The sequence below is a fragment of the Gymnodraco acuticeps genome, unplaced genomic scaffold (assembly GCF_902827175.1).
Source record: "Gymnodraco acuticeps unplaced genomic scaffold, fGymAcu1.1, whole genome shotgun sequence".
NCBI lineage: Eukaryota > Metazoa > Chordata > Actinopteri > Perciformes > Bathydraconidae > Gymnodraco > Gymnodraco acuticeps.
In genome coordinates this window covers 2,366,928-2,376,861 of record NW_022990673.1, presented here as the reverse complement: position 1 = coordinate 2,376,861, position 9,934 = coordinate 2,366,928, and the positions used below count along the sequence as shown (strand labels likewise).

Here is a 9,934-nt window from a genome sequence, read left to right as displayed (position 1 = left end):
GACATTTTCTCCTAAACAACCTTCATCTGTCACTCAATCACTCGCAATTTGAATAAGTCACATGTGAAACATATTCTCATTGGCTGTTAAGTGGTGCCCACTTACTGTTTCGGAGTCATCATTTTTGAGAAAAATCTCTGGAATCCATTGATCTGATTGATTAGCGGAGCAAATGATTAAAATAGTATGGAGGGAAGATATTTCCGTTTGGATTACTGGTCTGGGGGAAGCTCACGAGTGTGTGTGTGTGTGTGTATACGTGTGTGTGTTTGTGTAATTTTGCGTTTGTGTTTGTTTCCCGGGGAAAATACTCACGAGAAACACCGGCTGTTGTTATGCCTGCTGTGACGTCAAGTTACTCCGTTCTCCGCTTGTAATTATGCCATTACAAGCTTCAAAGTTTATCATCTGAATTTGCCGAAACAAGTTTAATATTCTGAAAGCCAAGACTTTTTTTTTTTGAAATCCGATGAAAACAAACTGTAACGGACCCTGCCGTGTTATCTATGATTACTATACACCTTACATTCAAAATTTCAGCCGGAGGGAGGGGGGGCGAGTGAGAGCTGTCATCTTCCCTTTACAAACTTCAAAAATGTATTTATCGTGTGATTTTGGAAATAAAAGTTTCATATTCTGAAAGCCAAGACTTTGTTTATTTAACATTTTTAAAAAACACCCGAAAAAATATATATATATATTTTTAAAAAATTGTATTGGCTCATGATAGGCCCCCGATCTCCGTAGGCCCCTGGGCTTCAGCCCAGGTCAGCCCGTGCATTAAGGCGGCCCTGCCTGTAATGAAGAGCAAAGGCACAGTGATACCAAGAGGCTGGTACAGACAATGTAGGCCAAGAACAACACCCGCCAGACAGTAGTGTAGCGGTGAAGCACAGTAGGGCAGGAAGCCGGCTGTACAGACAGACACAGCCGTGAGGGTAGACCAGCCGTCCAGGCAACAGTCAGGCAGGCAAGGAGTAGCATGAAGCTGCAGCGTCGGAGACAGCAGTTACAGGACTGCACTTGTAGAACCGCACAAACAGGTCCGACGGAGCACGTCACGGCGGCACGTGACGGAGCACGTTCACATGAACGCCTGAAGCCCCTCAATGCAGTGCGCAATCTAACCCTTCCCCCCATCCTAACCCTAACCACTCTCTACCTTTTTACCTAATCCTAATCTTTCTTCCTCCCTCCCAAACCTCAATGTTTCAATGTTGATATAACGTAATTTAAATTAAATACAGGGTTTTAATTTAAAAACAGTTTTATTCTGAAAAACCCAGAAGTTCACACTAACTATTAACTTAACACTTTTATTCTGAAGATTCCGGTTAACATTAGTATGTGGCTAACGTTTTGAAAACCGTGAATTGAAGGTGAAATGTACGGTGGCCGGCAGGTGCAAACGCTAAACAACGGCCAAAAACACACACATAAGCAGGAAACACCTGCAAATAATGAAATGAAAAACCAACAAACCCTGAAAACACATACAACAGAAAAACGCTGCATTTACAGAAATTATGCAAGCTTAACCTACAACACACAAACCCTGAAAACAAACGCAACAGAAAAACGCTGCAAATACAAAAACGATATGCAAAGTCAAAAGCACATACAACCGAATAACACGTTACAAAAAAAAAACATTCCGGAAGTGCTTCAGGCCTCTAGGGGGCGCGCTACGTGGAACAGATTGATGTATGACCAGACATAGAGAGAACGAACAAGAGGAAAGAAAGTTCATTTAAGTGGAGAAAGATATAAGAAGGTAAGTTTTGTTTTTATACATAGAGCGTCATATTTACATAGCTAGCGTTAGCGTGTTTGATCAAAGAGCTTGCAAGAGCCATTGTGCACCTAAATGTAACTCTTGACATAATATAGATATAGTATAGAACCGGGACGCCCCTCCCTACACGCAGATCACACAGACTGGGTGGGGTCTCACGCCCTCACCTCCTGGAGGGGGCCTCAACTGAGCCGCAAATGCGATGCGGTGATAAAAAGGAAATCAAATGTAAAAAGTTGAATTAAAATATTAAAACAGCAACACAACATTATTCCCACATTAAAAGACAGTCTGAAGAGGTGTGTTTTGAAAGTGGGGGGGTCGGTGCAGTCTGATGTTTAATGGGAGTGAGTTCCAGAGGGAGGGGGCAGCGATGGAGAAAGCTCTGTCCCCCCAGGTTCGGTGCTTGGTTTGTGGGGGGATAGACAGGAGGTTGGCTTCTGATGAGTTAATTGAAAGACCGTTCTTTAATACTATTATAATATTTAGGTAGCCGAAAAATATCCACTCTTTTTGACTTAACCTAGCTGTCCTACATTTTATTTCTCCACAGATGTACTGTCCATTCTGTGGTTCCAGCGTGACATCTTCGCATGGCTTTTGTGGTGTCTGTGGCAGAGACATCACATTTCTAAAAGATGTGACTAACAAAGTCCCTGAGGAGATGCCCACCACTAGTGCGCATCTAAGTGCACAGCCTAGCACCAGTGCAGGTAAATAGGTTGTTTGTTTTATTACCAAACAATAAGTATTTATAGAAAACTTGGTTTAAAAGTTCGAATTCTGTTATTATACAAATACATCTCTAAACTATGTGGCTTACCTACTGTTGAATGTGTTATAAGATGTTCCTCAGAAGGGATTGAGGATGAGACTCCTATTGAACATAATGAAGAGTAATGAATGTTTTATTCCTGTTTTTTTTGTAGCAGGAAGCTCAGCTGTAGAGTCCTTTCAGAAATATAGGGAAATAAAAAAGAGGGAGAGACCTTTTTTACAAAGGGACGGCATAACTCCAAAAATAAACAGATATTGGTGACGATATGCAACGTTTTCTATTATGAATACATCTGTCATTCAAATCTGCTCACCACACTCATATAATGTCCAAAAAAATGTTTTATTCATTTGCATATTATTGTCTTTTTGCAGATTTCTGTTGGAGTAATGAGGAGGATGGATGGCTGCCTTAAACCCGTGAGAGGGAGGTCACTTCGCCTTAATGTTGAACCTCAATGGGCCTGTGGAGAACTGTTGGCTGCTGCCATAAAAAAGCAGAAAGCCTTTAACCAGGACTTGGAAGATGGTGCCCATGTCTTGTTGTACCCTGATGCGAGGATGATAACAAATATCCCCGGAACGGACACCCCTTTCACAGTACAGATGTACAAAGAGGTCATTGGAAAGCCCTACCAACGAATTACGTTGTACATCTGTACTCTTGAAGCCGTTGAAAACAGTTGTAAGTGCTTCTGACATATATTCCCCCTTGTTTAAAGCACTAAACTGTATAATAGTTCAAATGTAAACATAACAGTTGTTCTGTCTATATTTCTTAACACAATTCATTCCACCCATCATTCCTTTCTCTTCGTGGTTGAACTTATGACGTAAAATGGTCTTATGAATAGCGGCAGAACAAATGGAATTTAAGTATCAACAAAAGCTTCCAAACTTTCCTTCTGTTCAAACTAAATATAAATTCCCTCTTAAGGATTGTAATTCTAAATTAACCTTTTTTCTCACAACAATGTTGGTTTGTTGTGCCCTAAATCCTAATGTGAGAGTGAAACAGACGGTCAACAATATAATGTACATTTCGTGTTTCGATTGAATCCTTTCTGATTGATGTCAATCCAATTATTCAGGATTCAAACCAACATTTGATGATAGGTACAGACGTAGGGGAACAATTATTTGTATAGTATTAATCATGACACTTTTATTTTCTTAGGTTACACTGGAACGACCTCTTCAAGTGACGAGGACAGTGTGGTTGTTGCAAAGTTGCCATCTGGAGACAGTCTTGCTGACACCGTGGTCAGTTTGGATCTATCGTGGCATTTATTCTTAATTAAAGTGAATTTATTTTATTTCAGTCAGTCATTTGTGTGTTGTATGCAGGTGTGGGACTTTCCAAATGAACAGAGCACTCCCAGAATGGACAACAGTTTGCCAGGGTAAAATAAAACAATGTCAACATGTTATTTTGTGCCACAAGAAGCAGAATGTTTTAACAGTACAGTAGTTTGAATATATTTTTTGTTTACCTTTATCAGACCTCTCAGGCACCCACAACCAGCGTCTGATCGGGTAAGACTAATTACAAATGTAATTATACCATGTAGGTTTGAATTTGTGAACATGAAATCAATAAATACCTTTGTGTGCTAATGACACTGTCATTAGATAAACTGCATCATTATTTATTGGGTAAAAGTAGGATGGAGAACCAACCCCATTCCAGGAAGAGGTCCAGTCTGCCCCGGGTCAGAACACCTTCTATAGGTAAACGATGTTGACAGTTGCATCGTGACACAGTTGTTTGGTGTGTATTTTTATTTGTACATTTGGTTGTTTGCATAGCCTCCAATCACAGTGGGTAATATTGCCAGGAAGCAGAACAATTATACTTTCATACATTTCCAAAGGACACCCACAACATCTTAGTGAAGACGATACAAAAAACACCCACAAATATTTTTCAAAGGTCAGATATTTTTTGTTGCATCCATTTCAAATGTTTACAAGGATTGTGCAGGAGTATGACAAAGTGCTGTTGTCAGTTTAGAACCCAATGTATTAAAAAAACCAGGAAGAGGATCGACATCCTTTTGCAAATATGACTGTCATGCATATATTATGTATTTGAAAGTAATTATTCAACTGTCTTCTCACTGCAGCAACTACACAACTGTGTATGCACTTATCATTATTGACAGCCAGTCTGAGCCAGAAGAGGAAACGGAGCAAACTGCAGAGGAAATGTATTAATTGTTACTTTTATCACTTGATTTTTTTAATTCTATACTGTAAATCTTATTACTAGCTTCATCATTTAATATTACAATACATCACTTTGTCTTTCCCAGCACAGAATACCTGACTGCGCCAGACATTGTTGCAGAACTCTCTGCAAAAATTAAAAATACCTCTTGCAGCAGGTTCAATATTAATAGAGCCAATGTGTGGGATGGAGCAATCCGCGGCTTCAAAGGGGCCTCATTCGACCCCTCTCATCAGATGCAGGTTAAGTTTACTGATGATGAGGGACAAACTGAGTATGGAGTGGACACTGGTGGTCCCAAGCGTGAGTTCCTGACCCTCCTAATGGAATGCCTGAGAATGAGAAGAATATTTGATGGTCCACAGGACAGGAAATTCCTCAAGTTTGACAATGCAGGTAATGATGTTCGCAAATCTGTCTTATGTTCAATACTGTACTGTAAATATAGGAGCTGCTTATGGATTTTGCAGCTTGATTTACGTGACAATTAAATTATCTTATACTGTATATATTTATGATAACGTGGCAACTGTTGGTTAACGTGATAATAATTTACCAAAAACTATCAACAGCTGCAAAAGATGACGAATACTTTCATGCTGGGAGGATGATTGCAACTTCTATAGTTCAAAAACACAAGGAGAAAAAGAAGAAAACATCATGTCATGGCTCACTGTCTCAAAATCTGATTCTAAATGTATAATGTTCTTTATAAAGATATAACTAATACACAATTATGAATGTATAATATAAGCTGTTTTGTGTATTTAATCATGCGTTGGTCTACAATTTAATGATGGCTTCTACATATTTCACATAAACAGACAATGAAAAAATGTGTCCTTCATGCTGATAACTAGTGTATGCATCTACAATTAGTATTCTAAACAGAGTAGTGTGTTGAATCCTTATTTCTTGCATTTGAAACAGATACAATACAAAAAGTGAACTTACTGTTGTGTTCAACTTCTGCCAAAAACTGTACATGTTTGCCACAGGAGCCACAGAACACTTGAACTGTCCCCAGATGTTGGCCACAGAAAGAACAAAACATGGCAGCCTGAAAAGACATACATTGATGTAGTAAATCCATGTAATCAAGTCAATCAAAAACACATAGTCTAAATAGTGGTTAGCTAAATAAATAGATACATCATGTTCACCGTTGAATCTGTGATTTGTCTCTCTCTCTCTCCTTGAATGTCTAATGCACACTACTATCCTGTCATTACTTTGTCCCTCTTCACATTGTCACTTTATCTCTCTCTCTTTCTCTCTCAATTCAATGCAATAGCTTTATTAGCATGACCATAGTTACAGGCAATTGCTAAAGCTCTGTATAGTTGCAACATCTATACACAAATACATAAATATAAACAAACTGCTAAGAATTCAAATGTCCTTTTTCCGCGATACTCACTATGGCCCGTGTTATTTACTTGCACTTGATTTGTCATCTCTTTACAATGTTCTTCCCTCACTTTATCTTCTCTTCACGTGAAGCTCTCCTCCCTCAGCTGGTGTAGTAGTTAGGCACGCTAACGCTAGCTAGGTAAATATGACGCTCTATGTATTAAAAAACAAAACAAAACTTACCTTCTTATATCTTTCTCCACTTAAATGAACTTTCTTTCCTCTTGTTCGTTCTCTCTATGTCTGGTCATACATCGATCTGTTCCACGTAGCGCGCCCCCTAGAGGCCTGAAGCACTTCCGGAATGTTTTTTTTTTTGTAATGTGTTTTTCGGTTGTAGGCCTATGTGCTTTTGACTTTGTATATCGTTTTTGTATTTGCAGCGTTTTTCTGTTGCGTTTGTTTTCAGGGTTTGTGTGTTGTAGGTTTAGCTTGCATCATTTCTGTAAATGCAGCGTTTTCTGTTGTATGTGTTTTCAGGGTTTGTTGGTTTTTCATTTCATTATTTGAAGGTGTTTCCTGCTTATGTGTGTGTTTCCGGCCGTTGTTTAGCGTTTGCACCTGCCGGCCACCGTAGAATGACATGTGATGTTGTACACACTGGGATTAACACTCATTTATTGACGCTGGAATAACATTTTATCAGAATTATTTATATATATATATTAATAATATAAGATATAATATGTTACTTTATATATACAGTCTATGGTAAGTACACAACACAATACGCAAAACAACTAGGGTCGTGGGAGTGCGGTCCTGAGAGTGCAGCCTCCGACGCTGCAGCTTCATACTATTGCAGGCAAGACACTCGTAAACTTAGAGCAGTCGTGGATGCAACACAGACGTGGAGGCAAAACAGACGTGGAGGCAAAACAGCAGTCCTTTATCACGCTTCCAGCGCAGAGCCTAGCAGACATTACATTTAAGGTGATGTTACGATAACAATACTAGGTTAAGAACATTCAGGAAGAATGATACTAGCAGAAGGTCTACCTACCGATCAGGCCAAGTTCAGACAAACACACAGCAGGAGAGCTTCATTTACAGTGGCAGCAGACATGGGCTGCAGGATCCCTGCAAGGGTCAACAACCAGCGATACATTTAGTATTTAGGCTAATTGTCATGCTAGGTGTACTGTACCCAATATACAAGCTGTTAATAAACTTTTCAATCAATCAATCAATCAATCACAAACGGCAGCCACTGCAAACTCACCGGTGCCAGTGGAGAAAGCACGTCAGCGGAACCCGGAAGTGGCCTTCGTGCCAAAGAGCGACACTGACCCCTCTTTATAAAGGTTGCCCTGTATGGTGATAGGGCTGAACAGTCTATCCTGCTACAGTAGGATTGGAATATTTACGGTGGCCCACAGGTGCAAATGTGCTACAACGGCCCAAAACATTTCCGTTAGGGAGAAATGCTCTGCATCTTCAGAAACAATGCAAATATAAAAACACAGATGTGCCAAGACACATGCCAATTAAGAAATATCTTCACCTACTTGACAACACATGTGCAGCATTTAGAAAACATTACAAATACTAAATGCTGCAAGAAGCGTAGCAAGAAACGGAAACGCTCAAATTCACATGGACAGAACTGTAGCTGTTGGCCCATGTAGGCTTGTTTCATGATTGTACGTATTTCGTCAGAAGATTTAAAAATGACTTGGTTAGCTATTGAAGACGTTCCTTCATTTGCATGTGTTTTGCCCATTTGTGATTTTTATATTTTCATCGTTTCTGAAGCTGCATTGTGTTCAAATGGAAATGTTTTGGGCCGTTGTAACGCGTTGGCACCTGTCGGCCATTAAAATAATTGTCTATAAATAACAACATTGGAGGAATCTCCCAGGACGGACAGATGTGCAAAGGGTGTAGTGTTTATAGATTAACAACGATAATAAAATTCCAAAATGAACTACTCCGAATGAAAATCCAAATTATAATATGAACATATATTTAGAAAAAAACATGGATCCAGAAGGATGATAATAAATAATAAGGCGCCAGGAACAAGACAACAGGCGCAGCCCCCACTCATTGTCCAGATGTAACCTTTAAAACTGATGACCCGCCAGGTGGGAAACAAAAAACTCCAGAGATGATGCCCTGGATGCTGAGTTAATAATATGCCTTCATGAGACATTAGTGCATAGAGATAAAGAGAAAGATGATACAATGATTGTACTCGCGCTTTTAGACACGCTTGCAGGCGTGCAGAGAGAAAATGGAAAAAGGATAAACTTCATGTCTCCTTAGAAATTCTTCGTGCTTGCCTTTCCGATTATCAGACGGCAGTCAAAGCAGCCAAAACAGAGTATATTTCTCTGTTAATCTCCAAAAACAGCCATAAACCTCAACTTCTTTTTAATGTCCTTAATTCGATCATTAATCCTTGTGATGCTTCTCCAATTGTGCCATCAACTACTCTCTGCAATACATTTCTTAAATTTTTTATCGAAAAAGTATCTGCTCTTAGGCTAGCCTATACTAGTGCTACCCCAGATCCTGCTCCCTTTCTGTGCCCTGCTGTCCTCGACCATTTTGAGCCTGTATCCCTCTCTTCTCTCTCGGATGTAGTCAAGCACTTGCGGCCGACAAACTGCACCTTAGATAGCATTCCCTCTCGCTTCCTTAGATATGTTTTGAATCAGTTGGAGCAAGTGTTTGTATTGCTTGTAAAACACATCTCTTAGCTCAGGATGTGTCCCAGCTGCCTTCAAACATGCCGTGGTTAAGCCACTACTTAAAAATAAATCTCGATCCCTCCATTCTCGCAAATTTCAGGCCCATCTCCCAGCTACCCTTTTTATCTAAAGCCTGGAGCGAGTAGTCATACGCCCAGCTGGCAGACATTTGTAACCACGCATGGCATGCATGCAGCCCTTTTTAAGAGTTTTTTAATGATCTGCTCGTTAGCCGCCGACTCAGGCAGCCCAGCTGTTTTGATGCTATTAGATTTAACTGCTGCCTTTGACACTGTGGATAATAGTATCCTGTTGTCACGGCTTGAACAGTCCGCAGGCATTACAGGCTCTGCCCTTGCATGGTTCAGGTCTTATTTGACGGACCGTAGCTTCTCAGTGCAGTTAGGTGCCTTCTCCTCTGCCAAAGCCCCTCTTACCTGTGGGGTTCCCCAAGGCTCGATTCTGGGCCCCAACCTTTTTCTATTGTACATACTGCCCCTAGGTTCAATTCTCACAAATAGTGTACAATAAACCTTTTGTCCAGTCAACCGTATCACGTTGACTTAATGACTTTAGGATTCCTTCAGGGCTAGTGCACAGTAAATTCATGTTGTCTCGTGAAATTGTCCTGTGGAAGCAAGCAAGTTACAATACTATTAAAACTGACATCTATAATGTTGTTTTTATTTATTTTTTATTTCCACTAACATGCAGAAGAGCCATAATGTACCACCTGATTTGTATCTCTTTGGGACAAGATCTGGCTCCAAAATTGTAGACTTGTGTTTTGTAATATATAATATGAAGAAAAACGTTTTTTTAAAAACCCTGTTTTTTTGTCCCCTCTAAAAATGTGCCGGCTGCGATTGCTCAACCCACTGTGGTTCCTTGCTCTGGTTGTAAATTTGATAAGCATGTCACACTCCTTCCGACGCTGTTTGTGGTAAATCTGGCAGTTTAATGTGAAACACCTGGTGTATGTTTTTAAGATTAACGTAGGAGAAAGCCCAGAGCCTGCTCTGT

At 40.0% G+C, this 9,934-nt stretch overlaps 2 long non-coding RNA genes across 2 annotated transcripts; one reads left to right on the top strand and one right to left on the bottom strand.

The window, feature by feature from the left end:
* Positions 1 to 1,730: 1,730 nt before the first annotated feature.
* On the top strand, positions 1,731 to 2,838 carry LOC117555045. The gene is made up of 3 exons (XR_004570352.1): positions 1,731 to 1,774; positions 2,349 to 2,508; positions 2,725 to 2,838. It is a non-coding gene; the product is annotated as an uncharacterized LOC117555045 (long non-coding RNA).
* A 2,339-nt stretch (positions 2,839 to 5,177) lies between these two features.
* On the bottom strand, positions 5,178 to 6,457 carry LOC117555193. The gene is made up of 3 exons (XR_004570368.1): positions 6,399 to 6,457; positions 5,757 to 5,862; positions 5,178 to 5,422 (listed from the first exon to the last, which is right to left on the bottom strand). It is a non-coding gene; the product is annotated as an uncharacterized LOC117555193 (long non-coding RNA).
* Positions 6,458 to 9,934: the final 3,477 nt, after the last annotated feature.